The sequence below is a fragment of the Trichosurus vulpecula genome, chromosome 9, assembly GCF_011100635.1.
Source record: "Trichosurus vulpecula isolate mTriVul1 chromosome 9, mTriVul1.pri, whole genome shotgun sequence".
NCBI classification, from domain to species: domain Eukaryota; kingdom Metazoa; phylum Chordata; class Mammalia; order Diprotodontia; family Phalangeridae; genus Trichosurus; species Trichosurus vulpecula.
The window spans coordinates 24,310,390-24,326,189 of record NC_050581.1 but is presented as its reverse complement, the minus strand read 5'-3'; the positions used below and the strand labels follow the sequence as shown (position 1 = coordinate 24,326,189).

The window sequence follows — 15,800 nt, the reverse complement described above, 5'->3', positions numbered from 1 at the left end:
TGAGTTCTAAATTTTCTCTGCCTCCCTACCCTCCCCCCTCTGCAAGATGGCATGCAGTCCAATACAGACTTTACATATTGAACATATTTCACCATTAGTCATGTTTAAAAAAAAAAAGAACCAGAACCAATGGGAAGAACCACAAGAAAGAAACACACACACACACACACACACACACACACACACACAGATAGAGATAGAGAGAACAAATAATATACTTTCATCTGAATTCAGACTCCATAGCATTTTGTACAGTGAGTCTTTTAGAGTTCTCTTAGATCCTTGCATTGCTGAGAAGAGCTAAGTCTATCAAAGTTAGTCATTCCACAATGTTGCTGTTACTGAGTACATTGTTCGAATTCTGCTCACTTTACTCAGCATCCATTCATGAAAGTATTTCCAGATTTTTCTGAAGTCTACCTGCTTATCATTCCTTATGGAATTCATACACCACAGTCCATTACATTCATATACAACAACACGTTTAGCCATTCCTCAATTGATGGGTATACCCTTGATGTCCAATTATTGGCCACAAGAAAAAGAGCAGGTAAAGTCAATAAATTTGACAATCTTAGTGAAATGTGTTAATATTTACAAAAAAATAGAAATTGACTAGATGAAAAGAGGAGGAAATAAAATAATTAAATAGCCCCATTTCAGAAAAAAAAAAAAACTAAATTGAACAAGGCATTAATGAACTCCCTAAGAAAAAATCTCCAGGGCTACATGGTGATGTAGAAATGAAATCCATAAAATATTTAAAGAACAATTAATTCAAACACTATACAAACTATTTGGGAAAATAGGCAAAGAAGGAGTTTTACCAAATTCTTTTTATGATACAATTATGGTTATTGATACCTAAAGTAGAAAGAGTCAAAGCAGAGAAATAAAGTATAGACCAATTTCCCTAATGAATAAAAATGGAAAAAAATTAAATAAAATATAAGCAAAGAGATTACAATAATTTATCATGAGAATAAGACACTATGACCAAATAGGATCTATATCTATATCTATATCTATATCTATATCTATATCTATATCTATATCTATCTATCTATCTATCTACCTATCTATATATAAGAATGCGGGGCTTGTTCAATACTAGGAAAATTATCAGTATAACTGATCATATCAACAACAAACTAATAGAAATCATATGACTATCTCAATAGATGCAGAAAAAGCTTTTGACAAAATACAACACCCATTCCTATTTAAAAAATAGAGAATATAGGGATAAATGGAGTCTTGTTTAAAATGATAAGTAGTATCTATCTAAAACCATCAGCAAGCATGACATGTAATGGGCATAAACTAGAAGCATCTCCCATTAGATAAAGGGTGAAATAAGGATGTCCATTATCACCAGTATGTTATCCAATATTGTACTAGAGATGTTAGATTTAGCCTTAAGAGAAGAAAAAGAAATTGAAGGAATTAGAATAGGCAAGTAAGAAAGAAAGCTATCACTTTTTGCAGATGACATGATGATATATTTAGAGAATCTTAGAGAATCAAGTAAAAAACTACTTGAAAAAATGAACAATTTTGACAAAGTTGCAGGATATAAAGTAAACCCACATAAGTCATTGGCATTTATATATATATATATATATATATATATATATATATATATATATATATATATATGTATGTATACACACACACATATGTATATATATATACATATATATATATATATATTACTAAAAAGTCCAACATTAAGAGATAGAAAGAGAAATTCTGTTTACAATTAATGTTGACATCATAAAATATTTGGAGTCTACCTGCCAAAAAAAACATAGGAACTGTATGAAAACAATTACAAAGCACATTTCACACAAATAAATTCAGATGAAAATAACTGGAAAGTTGTCAGTTGCTCATGGGTAGGCTGAGCTAATACAATAAAAATAACATTTCTACCTAAATTAATTTACTTATTTAGTGCCATACAAATCCAACTACCAAAATTATTTTATAGGGCTAGAGCAAGTAACAAAATTCATCTGGAAGAAAAAAGTCCAGAATATGAATGGAATTTTAATGAAAAGAAATGCATGGGAAGGTGCCCTAGCCATACCAGATCCTAAACTGTATTATAAAGCAACAATCATCAAAACTACTTGGCTAAGAAATAGAGTCATGGATTAGTGGAATAGCTTAGGTACATAAGACACAATAGTCAATGATTATAGAAATCTAGTATTCAATAAACTGAAAGACTCCAGCTTCTTGGAGAAGAACTCACTATTTCACAAAACCTGCTGGAAAAACTGGAAAGCAGTATGGCAGAAACTAAGCATAGTTGCTGTATGCCAAGATAAAGTCAAAATGGGTACACGATTTAGACATAAAGGCAGATACAAAAAGCAAACAACTAGAGCAAGGAATAGTTTAACTCTCGGGTTGATGGAGAACAGAAGAATTTATGACCAAACCAGGATTAGATAACATTATGGAATGCAAATTGGATACTTTTGATTACATTAAATTAAAGTTTTTTTTCTTAAAAAAAGGCAGTTCAACCAAGATTAGAAGGTCAGCAGAAAGTTGGGAAACCTTTTTCACAGCCAGGGTCTCTGATAAAGGCTTCAGTTCTGAAATATATAAAGAACTAAGTTATATCTTCAAGAATACAAGCCATTCCCCAATTGATAAATTGTTAAAGGATATAGCAGGCAGTTTTCAGATAAAGAAATTAAAGCTATCTAGTCATATGAAAACATACCCTAATCATTATTGATTAGAGAAATGCAAATCAAAAGAACTCTGAGGTATCACATCACACCTATCAGATTGGCTAACATGAAAAAAACGGGCAAATGATAAATATCAGAGAAAATGGAGGAAGCTGGAACACTAATGCATTGTTGGTGTAGTTGTGAACTGATTCAACCATCCTGGACAGAAATTTGGAACTGTGCCCAAAGGGCTATAAAGTTGTGCATACCATTTGGCCTAGCAATACTATTTCTAGGGCTATATCCCAAAGAGATCATAAAAATGGGAAAGGACCCACATCTACAAAAATATTTATAGCAGCTCTTTTTGTGGTAGTCAAGAATTGGAAATTGAGGGGATGTCCATCAACTGGGGAATGGCTGAACAAATTGTGGCATATGAATATAATGAAATGGTATTGTGCTATAAGGAATGATGAGGAGGCAGATTTTAGAAAAACCTGGAAAGACTTATAATGAACTGCTGCTGAGTGAATTGAGCAGCACTAGAAGAATATTTGACACAGTAACAGCCACACAGTGCAATGACTGACTTTGCTAGACTTAGCTCTTCTCAGGAATTCAAGGATCTAAGACAATTCCAAAAGATTCATGATGGAAAATGCTATTCACATCCAGAGAAAGAACTTTTATCTTTTTTATTATTTGTTCTCCAATTGATAGTCATGCCCTCAATTTCTAATTCTTTACCCTCAGAAAATAGCCGCTCTAAATATTTTTGTACGTATAGGTCCTATATCTTTTTCTTTTTTTATCTCTTTTGGGTTACAGACCTAGTAGTAGCATTGCTAGATCAAAGTATATGCATGGTTTTATAGCTCTTGGGGTGTAGTTCCAAACTGCTTTATAGAATGGTTTAATCAGTTCACAACTCTGCCAACAATGCATTAATGTCTCATTTTCCCCACATATCTTCCAACATTTGTCATTACATTTTTTTCTTCTGAGAGTACCACAGAATTGTTTTCATTTGCATTTCTCTAATCAATAGTGAGTAAGACTGTTATTATATGGCCATAAAGAGCTTTAATTACTTTATCTGAAAACTGATTAAATCTTTTGATCATTAATCAGTAGGGGAATGGCTCTCATCTTTATAAATTTGACACAGGGTCAAATTTATATGACATATTCCACATATGTCATATAACTAACATATTTGCTATATTAGATAAATGAGGTCTCTATCAAAGAAACTTGCTACAAAATTCATTTCACAGTTACTATTGCTAATTGCATTTCCTTTTATACTATTCCCCCTACCAGCATTTATTCTGTTTTTTCTCTCCTTTCACTCCTAGTACATTGCTCTCTCATACTTTAATGTTGTATTTTAGATATCATCCCTTCATAATCAACTCACAATTTGTGCCCTCTGTCCATATACACTCCTTCTAACTCTCCTAATGCTTCTACTTCTAGTGAACACCAAATGGTAGAGGACACTGGTGGTATGGGAGGTGCGGGCCCCGGGAGCCCCACAGTCAGAGGCTGGGGTGATTTCCTTGGTGGCTTCAGCAGTGGAGACTGAAGTCGAGGCTGGAACTGTGGTCAAGGTCATGGCTGTGGCTGTGCCATGGGGCCTGGGGAGGAAAGGCCAAAGAGAAGCAGTGAGCTCCTGTCACTAACCGGGGCTGACTAATCAGGAACATGAAGATCAAGTCTTTGGAAGAGATCTATCTTTTCTTGCTTCCTATCAAGGAGTCTGGGATCATAGATTTCTTCCTGGGATCTTCATGGAAAGATGAGGTTCTGAAGATCATGCCTGTTCAGAAAGAAACTAGAGGTGGACAATGTACCAGGTTCGAGGCTTTTGTGGCCATCACTGACTACAATAGCCATATTGGTCTGGGTGTCAAGTGCTCTAAGGAAGTGGCCACAGCTATTGGTGGTGCTATCGTTCTGGCCAAGCTGTCCATCATTCCTGTGAAATGTGGCTACTAGGGGAACAATATTGGAAAGCCTCACACTGTGCCCTGCAAGGTCACTGGGCATTGTGGATCAGTTCTGGTGTGCCTGATCCCCATCCCTAGAGGTACTTGCATTGTCTCAGCTTTTGTGCCTAAGAAGCTCCTGATGATGGCTGGAACTGATGACTGATACACTTCCACAAGAGGCTGTACTGCCACTCTGGACAATTTTGCTAAAGCTGCCTTTGATGCCGTGTCCAAAACATACAGCTATCTAACCCTAGACCTGTGGAAGGAGATAGTATTCACTAAATCTCCCTATCAGGATTTCACCGACCATCTTGTGAAGACTCACACTTGTGTGTCTATCCAGAGGACCCAGGCAGCTGCTTTTGCAACCTTATAGATGTTTGTTTTTCTTTTTTTTTCTAAAGAAATTAAACTATGTCTTACAAGTTACAAATATCATTCTCCCATGTAGGGATGTAAATAGTTTAAACTTATTACGTCCCTTATGATTTCCCTTTCTGATGCACCTTCTTATACTTCTCTTGAGTCTTGTATTTGAAATTCAAATTTTCTATTCAGCTCTAGTCTTTTCATCAAGAATGCTTGAAAGTCTTCTATCTCATTGAATGCCCATCTCTTCCACTGAAGGATTATACTAAGTTTTGCAGGGTAGATGATCCTTGGTTGTAATCCTAGCTTCCTTGCCCTCTGGAATATCATATTCTAAGCCCTCTAATCCTTTCAGGTAGAAGCTGCTAAATCTTCTGTTGTCCTGATTGTGGCTACACAATATTTGAATTGTTTCTTTCTGGTGGCTTGCAATATTTTCTTCTTGACCTGGGAACTCTGGAATTTAGTTTTAATATTTTTGGATGTTTTCATTTTGGGGCATCATTCAGGAGGTGATTAGTGGATCCTTTCAATTTCTATTTTCCCCTCTAGTTCCAGAATATCAGGACAGTTTTTCCCAATTCTTGAGATGATGTCTAGGCTTTGTTTTTTTGTTTGTTTGATCACAGCTTTCAGGTAATCCAATAAATTTTAAACAATCTCTCCTGGATCTATTTTCCATGTCAGTTATTTTTCCAATAAGATATTTGACATTGCCTTCTATTTTTCATTCTTTTACCTTTGTTTCTTGGTTTTTCACAGTCATTAGATTCCAGTTGCTCCATTCTAATTTTTAAGGAATTATTGTCTTCAGTGAGCTTTTGGACCTCCTTTTTCATTTGGTCAATTCTGTTATTCAGTGCGTCATCTTCTCATTGGCTTTTTGGACCTCTTTTGCCATTTGGCCTAGTCTGTTTCTTAAGCTGTTATTTTCTTCAGTATTTTTGTGTCTCCTTCACTAAGCTATTGACTCTTTTCTCATGATATTTTTGCAACATTCTTATTTCTCTTCAAATTTTTTCCTCTACCTCTCTTACTTGATTTTCAAAATCCCTTTTGAGCTCTTCCATAGCCTGAGATCAATTCATACTTTTCTTAGATGCTTTGGATGTAGGAGCTTTGACTTTGCTATGTTCTTCTAAGTGTGTGTTTTGAGCTTTCTTGTCACCATAATAATTTTTTATAATCAGAGTTTTTTTCAACTGTTTTCTCATTTTCCAAGCCTATTTATGCAGCTGTTTTCAGAGATACTTAGAGTGATGTGTAAGTTTTCAGTTCTTCCAAGGAGAGGTGTTTTATACTCTCCTTGACTATGCTCTGGGTGTGTGAGCAACCACAAGCACTATTTTCTGCCTTGGAACTGTGAAGAAGGTCCCCCATCCCCTGCTGCCAGAAGCTCTGTTATGCTAGTATTCCTCCTTACCCTGGGACAGCCACCCAGGAATGGGACCTGGGTCCAAATGCAGGTAAAGCAGCAAAGTCCTGCCTTAATGCATCAAAGAGAGCTCTATAATCTCTTTCAGCCCAGTTGTTCAACCTTGTTTCTGTCTGTGGACTGGGAGCTCTAGAAGCAGCCACTGCCACTGCTAGTCTTGTTTTAGTCATGCACAAGGCCTTTTCTTGACCAGTTGCAGCCTTGCTGTGCTGGCCAGGTTTGCACTGGCAGTAGCAATTTAGATTTGAAAATCTTTCCCCACCCATTAGTAGGCCATGTGACCTACTTTCATCAAAGGAAGGCTAAGTCACATGTGGTGGGAGGAGCTTCCTGAGAGGAAAAGGAAGTTATGTCACAGCAAATGCAGAAAGAGAGAGAGAGAGAGAGAGAGAGAGAGAGAGAGAGCGAGCTGTTATGGCTGCTTATGGCTGCTAATGGCTGCTAATGGCCATAGGGATAGGTAGAGCTGAACAGACTGTGACTTAGCTGTACTGTGAGATTCTTTTGGAGAAGACCCCAACTGGGGGTTAGAGAGGTTTTGGGATAGCAAGGTTGCATGTTGTGATATTGTGTATTGAATATTTTACTGCTCTGATAGATTGGGTAAATGGCTTGTGGGATGTGGTTCTTGGGTGTCTGAATAAATGATTTACTTCTACCTTTAATGTGGAGAGTCTTGTATACTTTGCGATACAGAACCACATAGGTATTTTGACAATTACCATCTACGTTGTTATTATTGCCTTACTGATACAGCTGGACTGTGCTTCACTCCTACCCTGGTGCCACAAACTCTTCCTGCTGACCTTCTAAGATGTCCCTGGTGTCTATGGGTTAAGAGGTCTTGAAAGGTCTACTGCAAGCTCACTGGATTCTGTCTGCACTGGCATAGCCTGTACTGGACTGTGCTCCTCTCAGCTTTGTGCAACAGATCTTTCCTGCCATCCTTGGAAGTTGTCTTCAGCTAGAAATTTGTTTCACTACATCTTTTTATGTGTTCTGCTGCTCTAGAATTTGTTTAGTTTCATTTTTTAAAGATATTTCAAGGGTTTTGGAGGAGAGCTCAGGTGAGTCTGCCATCATGGCTCCACCCATAGAGAAATAAATTTGAAATGTGAATGCAGATGGATTTTGCATGACTAATGTAAAAATGTTTAATATGATTGTATTTGTAGGCTTGGGAAGGTGGGAGGGGAGGAAGAGGGAGAAATTTTAAAACTGAAAATCTTATGGGAGTGAATGATAAAAAATGAAAAATAAATAAAAGAAATATAAAAGAGCTAACTATCTTGGTACATGTGAGTCTTATTCCCATTTTTATGCTCTCTTTGGGATATAGACCTAAAAGTGTTAATGCTGAGTCAAACAGAATAGACAGGTTTATAGTCCTTTGGGTATAGGTCCAAATTGCTTTCCAGAATGGGTGGATCTGTTCACAACTCCACCAACAATGCATTAGTGTTCCAATTTTCCCACATCTCCAACATTCAAGCTTTGCCTGATGTGTCACGTTAGCCAATCTGATAGGTGTGATGTGTTACCTCAGCATTCTTTTGATTTGCATTTCCCTAGTCAATACTGATTTAGAGCCTGTTTTCATATGACTATAGATAGCTTTAATTTTTTTCATCAGACAACTGCCTGTTCATGTCTTTTAATCTTGGTTGCATTGTCTTTGTTTTTGCAAAAAAAACTTTTTCACTTAATGTAATCAAAATTATCCATTCCACATTTCATAATGTTTTTAAACTTTTGTTTAATCATAAATTCTTCTCTTACCAAAAAATCTATCGATAGGTAAACTATTTCTTGCTCTCTTAGTTTCCTTATATCTAAGTCATATACCCATTTTTACCATATTTTGGTTTAGGGTGTAAGATATTGATTTATGCCAAATTTCCACCAAACTATTTTCCATTTTCCCAGCAGATTTTGTCAAATAATGAGTTCTTAACCCAGAAGCAGGAGTCTTTGGTTTTATCAAACAGGATATTACTGTAGTTCTTGACTACTCTGTCAACTTAAGGCACTGATCCACTACTCTATTGCTTAACCAGTACCATGTAGTTTTTTTTTGAGATTTTTTGTTTTTAGTTTACAACACTGAGTTCTACATAATTTTGACTTCCAGATTTTCTTCCACCCCCCTACCTCCCCAAGATGCCATGGAATCAGATATATCTTCTACATATAACTTCGCATTGAACTTATATAAAAAAACTTATATAAAAAAGGGAAAAAAAGGTGAGCATAAAATGTTCTTCAATCTGCATTCAGACTCCTTAGTTCTTTCTCTGGATGTAGATAGCATTCTCCATCATGGTTCCTTTGCACCTTGTATTGCTGAGAAGAGCGAAGTCTATCAGGGTTAGTCATCACAGAATACATATATCTGTGGTTGTGTACAATGTTCTCCTGGTTCTGTTCCGCTCACTCAGTATTATATTGTGTACATTTTTCCAGGTTGTTATGAAGTCTTTATGATCCCCATTTCTTACAGCACAATGGTATTCCATTACCTTCAAATATCACAACTTGTTCAGCCATTCCCCAACTGATAGGCATCCCCTTGATTTCCAAATTATTTGCTACTACAAAAAGAGCCTCTATAAATATTTTTGTACATATGGGTCCTTTTCTCACCTGTGTGATTTCTTTGGGACACAACCCTAGAAGAGGTATTACTGGGTCAAAGGGTATGAACATTTTTAGAGCCCTTTGGGCATAGTTCCAAATTGTTCTCCAGACTGGCTAGGTAAATTCACAAGTCCACCAGCCATGTAAGAATGTTCCAATTTTCCAACATCCTTTCCAGGAATTATGATTTTCCTGTTTTGTCATTTTAGCCAATCTGACAGGAGAGATGTGATACCTAAGAGTTGTTTTGATTTGCATTTCTCCAATCAGTAGTGATTTCAAGCGTTTTTTCATATGTCTATATATATCTTTAATTTCTTCCTCTGAAAACTGCCTGTTCATATCCTTTGACCATTTTGCAATTGGGGAATGACTTGTATTCCTATAAATTTGGCTCAGTTCTCTGTATATTTTAGAGATAAGGCCTTTATCAGAGACACTATTTGTAAAGATTTTCTCCCAAATTTCTGCTTCCCTCCTAATCTTTGTTACATTGGCTTTTTTATATAAAAACATTTCAATTTAACATAAACAAAAATTATCCATTTTGCCTTTTGTTATGCTCTCTATTTCTGGTTGGGTCATGAATTCTTTCCTTTTCCATAAATCTGATAGGTAAACTATTCCTTGCTCTCCCAAATTGCTTATGATATCAGCTCTTATTCCTAAATTGTGAACCCATTTTGACTTTATTTTGGTATATGGTGTGAGATATTGGTCTATGCCCAGTTTCTGCACTACCATTTTCCAATTTTCCCAGCAGTTTTATTTTCTGAAATACTGAATTCTTAGCCCAGAAGCTGGATTCTTTGTGTTTATCAAAGAATAGATTGCTATAGTCATTGACTTCTCCATCTTGTGTACCTAGCCTATTCCACTGATCCACAACTCTGTTTCTTAGCCAGCACCAGGTAGTTTTGTTGACTGCTGCTTTATAGCAGAGTTTAATATCTCGTAGGGATAGGCTACCTTCCCTACCATTTCTTTTCATTAATACACTAGATATTCCAGACCTTTTGTTCTTCCAGATGAATTTTGTTATTATTTTATCCAGCGCTGTAAAATAACTTTTTGGTAGTTCAATTGTTATGACACTGAATAGATAGATTAATTTAGGTGAAATTGTCATTTTTATTATATTAGCTCTGCCTAACCATGAATAACTGATATTTTTCTATTTATTTAGATCTGACTTATTCGCATGAAAAGTGTTTCATAATTTTGTTCATGTAGGCCCTGGGTTTCTCTTGGCAGATAGACTACCAAATATTTTGTAGTGTCTACAGTAACTTTAAATGGAATTTCTCTTTCTATCTCTTGCTGTTGGGCTTGTTAATAATGTATAGGAATGCCGAGGATTTATGTGGGTTTATTTTATATCCTGCAACTTTGCTAAAGTCTTTTATTTTTTCCAGTAGTTTTTTACTTGATTCTCTAGGATTCTTTAAGTACATCATCATATCATCTGCAAAAAGCGATAATTTAGTTTCTTCTTTTCCTATTCTAATTCCTTCAATTTCTTTTTCTTCTGTTATTGCTACAGAGAACATTTCTAGTAGCAAATTGAATAGTAGGGGTGATAATGTACATCCTTGTTTCATTCCTGATCTTTTTGGAATGCATTTAGCTTATCCCCATTACAAATAATACTTGTTGATGGTTTTAGGTAGATGCTATTTATAATTTTAAGGAAAACTCCATTTATTCCTATGCATTCTAGTTTTTTTTTTTGATAGGAATGGGTGTTGTATTTTGTGAAAGGCTTTTTCTGCATCTATTAGGATGATCATATGCTTTCTGCTAATTTTGTTGTTGATATGATCAATTATGGTAATACTTTTCTTAATATTAATCCCTACCTTCCATTCCTGGAATAAATCCAGCTGGTCATAGCGTATTATTCTTGTGATAAGTTGCAGCAATCTTATTACTAATATTTTATTTAAAATTTTTGCATCAATATTTATTAGGGAAATTGCTTCATAATTTTCCTTTATCTGTTTTGACTCTACCTGTTTTGGGTATTAGTACCATATTTATGTCGTAAAAAGAATTTGGTAGGACTCTTTCTTCACCTATTTTCCCAAATAATCTATAAAGTATAGAAATCAATTTTTCTTTAAATGTTTGAGAAAATTCACATGTAAAACCATCTGACCCTGGAGATTTTTTCCTAGGGAATTCATTGATGGCTTGCTCAATTTCTTTTCCTGAGACAGGGTTATTTAGAAATTTTACTTCCTCTTCTGTTATCCTGGGCAATTTATGTTTTGTAGATATCCATTTCCCTAAGGTTGTCAAATTTATGGGCATACAATTGGGCAAAATAATTCCTAAATATCGTTTTGACTTTCTCTTCATTAGAGGTGAATTCACCCTCTTCATTTTTGATATTGGTCATTTGATTTTCTTCTGTCTTTTTTTAATCAAATTGACGAAACGTTTATCAATTTTATTTTTCATAAAACCAGCTGTTTTATTTATTAATTGAATGGTTTTCTTGGTTTCAATTTTATTAATCTCACCTTTGATTTTCAGTATTTCTAATTTGGTATTTAATTGGGGCTTTTTAATTTGTTCTTTTTCTAGCTTTTTCAGTGGCATGCCCAATTCATTGATCTCCTTTTTCCCTATTTTATTCCTGTAAGCATTTAGAGATATAAAACTTCCCCGAAGAACTGCTTTTGCTTCATCTCATAAGTTTTGGTATGCTGTCTCATTATTGTCATTCTCTTGAATGAAGCTGTTAATTGATTCTCTGATTTGTCCTTTGGCCCACTCATTCTTTAGAATTACATTGTTTTGTTTCCAATTAATTTTTAGCTTACTTTTCCCTGTTTCTTTATTACAAATAGTTTTTATTGCATCATGATCCGAAAAGTATGCTTTGACTTTCTGCACTGTCTTTCTGCACTGGATTGTGAGGTTCTTATGCCCTAGTACATGGTCAATTTTTGAGTATGTGCCATGTACCGCTGAGAAGAAAGTATATTCTTTTTTATTCCCAATCAGTTTTCTCCAGAGGTCTATCATATCTGCCTTTTCTAAAATTCTGTTCACTTCCTTAACTTCTTTCGTATTTATTTTGAGGTTATATTTATCAAGGTTAGAGAGGAGGAGGTTGAGGTCCCCCATTATTATAGTTTTGCTGTCTATTTCTTCCTGTAATTCCCTTAACCTTTCCTTTAAGAATTTGCATCCCAGAGGGGCGAAGCCAAGATGGCCGCATGAAGGCAGTGTCTTACCGCAGCTCTCTCACAAGGTCTGTCAGATTCCTATAATAAAGTGAATTTGAGCAGATTTGAGAGAGTCAGAAACCACGAGCAGTCTGCGTGGGGCAAATTTCTGAGCCGGAAGAGTCTGAAGGGCCGAAGGCACGAATCTGTAGGCTTGGAGAGGGCTCGGCTTGGGGAGGTGCTCCAGACCAAAGCAGAAGCGGCCAGCTGGGTTATCCATGTGGGAGACAGGCTGGAAGAAATCTGGGTGCCCAAAACTGGCGGAGATCCCTAGGCCTCCCAACACAGGATGGCAGTCTGTGGAAGCGAGGAGAGGCAGTGCAACGCCACGGGCAGTGAAAACACCTACTCCTGAGACTTGCAGCCTGAACGAATGAAACGTGGATTCCGGGACACATAATGGCCAGGTAAATGGCTCTAATCCCTCCCCTCCTCACCCAGAGAATTCCTCGGAAAAAAAAAGAACTCTGGAACAGAGGAGAAAGAAGTGGGGCTTCAGTGGTCAAATAGTAGAAGTTCATTAGTCCAAGAGGGGCAGAGTCACCAGGCGTCAACACCAGGAGCCCAGACATAATCTTGCTCCCCCAGGGGAAGTGCCAGAGATCAGCTCAAACAACAAACAGCTGAGACCATTGCTGAAAAGCAACAGTGCTGGAGAGCACCCATAGGGAGTGAGAAGTCAGGGAGCCAGACCACTCCCCCACACCTCAGGAAACTGAAGGCTATAATTCTAGACTCACAATCCCCAGAATAAGAAAGCTGGGACAGAGAGCCCTGAGCCCCAAAGGCAGAAGTTTGTTGTAAAGCCAGGAAAAGGCAAACCAACAAACATGAAGAAGAACACAAAAAAACCAAGGACAATAAATTTCTTTTTATGGAGACAGGCAGGTTCAAAATACCAATATGGAAGTGGGCAGCAACGACACTGTAGATACATTGGATACCTCAAAAGATAATGTGAACTGGTCTCCAGGCCATAAGCATTGCTGGAAGAGCTAAAGGAGGATTTTAAAAACCGAATTAGGGAGCTAAAAGAAAATATGGAAAAAAAGATTGGCGAATTGGCTATAGAGATTCAGAATGTAGAGAGAGAAAATGACACCTTGAGAGGGAAGATCAACCAATTGGAAAAGGAGACTCAAAAGCAAAATGAAAACACTAACTCATTAAAAATTAGAGTTGAGCAAGTGGAAGCTAATGAATGTACGAGGCACCAAGAAGTGGTAAAGCAAAAGGTTAAGAATGAAAAAATAGAAAAAAAAAATGTGAAATGTCTGATTGGGAAAACAACTGACCAGGAAAACAGATCCAGGAGAGACAATTTAAGAGTTATTGGTCTACCAGAAATCCACGATGAAAAATGGAGCCTTGACAGTATCTTCGAAGAAATTATCAAAGACAACTGCCCAGAGGTCCTAGAACCAGAGGGCAAAATAGTCATTGAAAGAATTCACCGATCACCCCCTGAAAGAGAACCCAAACTGAAAACACCAAGAAATATTATGGCCAAATTTCAGAACTATAAAGTCGAAGAGAAAATACTGCAAGCAGCCAAAAAGAAGAAATTCACATATCGTGGAACTACAGTCAGGATCATGCAGGATCTCTCAGCTTCCACATTAAAAGATAGGAGAAATTGGAATATGATATTCCGAAGGGCAAAGGAGCTGGGACTACAACCAAGGATCAACTACCCAGTAAAACTAAGCATACTTTTTCAGGCAAGGAGATGGATATTCAATGAAATAAGGGAATTCCAGACCTTCCTGATGAAAAGGCCAGAACTCAATGGAAAATTTGATCTCCAAATACAAAACTCAAGAGAGACATAAAAAGGTAACCAGGGGGGAAAACCCCCACAAACCTTATTAAACAATAAGGGCAGGTTGTTTGCATCTTTATGTGGGATTATATCATCTTATGTATGTTATATATATATATATATATATATATATATATATATATATATATATATATATATATATACATATATAAGTCAGTCTTGAGAATGGTACAACTATTATGACAATTGAAAGGGATACACATAGATTGTGAATGCCTGTATAAATTAACTGATGTAAAGAAAAAAAATACAAGTAAGAGATATAAAGGGAGGCCTATGAGAGAAGAGGTAAGGAGGTAGGAGAAAAGGGTAAATTACACCAAATGAAGTGGCACAAAAACATATTAAAGTATAGGGAAAGAAGGGAGAAAGAAGAGCAGTATTTGAGCTTTACTGTCATATGATCTGGTTAAAGAAGGGAATAACATATCCTGATAAGTTTAGAAATCTAACTTGTCCTACGGGAAGTAGGAAAGGAAGGGGGAAAAAAGGGAGGGAGGTGGTCAGAAGGGAGGGGAGAAGTAGCAAGTGGGAAACGGTAAGATAAGGGAGGGGAATCAAGAGGAAAGGTAAACTGAGGGAGGCGATGGTCAAAAGCAAAACTTTGTTGAGGAGGAGAAAGGGAAAGGGAGAAATAAAAGCATAAACAGGGGGAAATAGGATGGAGAAAAAGACACAGATAGAAATCATAACTCTGAATGTGAATGAGATGAGCACTCTCATAAAACAGAAGCGGATAGCAGAATGGATTAAAAACCATAATCCTACAATATGCTGTTTACAAGAAACACATTTGAAACAGGGGGATACACACCGGGTAAATGTAAAAGGCTGGAGTAAAATATATTGTGCCTCAGCTAAAGTAAAAAAAGCAGGAGTAGCAATCCTAATCGCAGACAAAGCAAAAGTAAAGATAAATTAAATTAAATGAGATAAAGAAGGACATTATGTCCTGCTAAAAGGCACCATAAACAATGAAGCAATATCATTGCTTAACATATATGCACCAAGTGGTAAGGCATACACATTCTTAGAGGAGAGGGTAAGGGAGTTACAGGAAGAAATAGACAGCAAAACTATAATATTGGGAGACCTCAACCTCCCCCTTTCTGAACTTGATAAATCTAACCTCAAAATAAATAAGAAAGAAGTCAAGGAGGTAAACAGAATTTTAGAAAAGGCAGGTATGATAGACCTCTGGAGAAACCTGAATGGGGATAAAAAGTAATATACTTTCTTCTCAGCGGTACATGGAACATAATCAAAAATTGACCAGGTACTAGGGCATAAAACCCTCACAATCCAGTGCAGAAAGGCAGAAGTAGTCAAAGCATACTTTTCAGATCATGATGCAATAAGAATTATTTGTAACAAAGAACTATGAAAAAATAAGGTAAAAATTAAATGGAAACAAAATAATGTAATTCTAAACAATGAGTGGGCCAAAGAACAAATCAGAGAAACAATTAATAACTTCATTCAAGAGAATGACAATAATGAAAAAACATATCAAAACTTATGCGATGCAGAAAAGCAGTTCTTAGGGGAAGTTTTAGATCTCTAAATGCTTACATGAATAAAATAGGG

The 15,800-nt window shown here is 36.3% G+C and overlaps 1 pseudogene; it reads left to right on the top strand.

Annotated features, from left to right (window-relative positions):
• The first annotated feature begins 517 nt into the window (after positions 1–517).
• Positions 518–5,069, top strand: LOC118832050 (annotated as a pseudogene).
• The last annotated feature ends 10,731 nt before the right edge of the window (positions 5,070–15,800 follow it).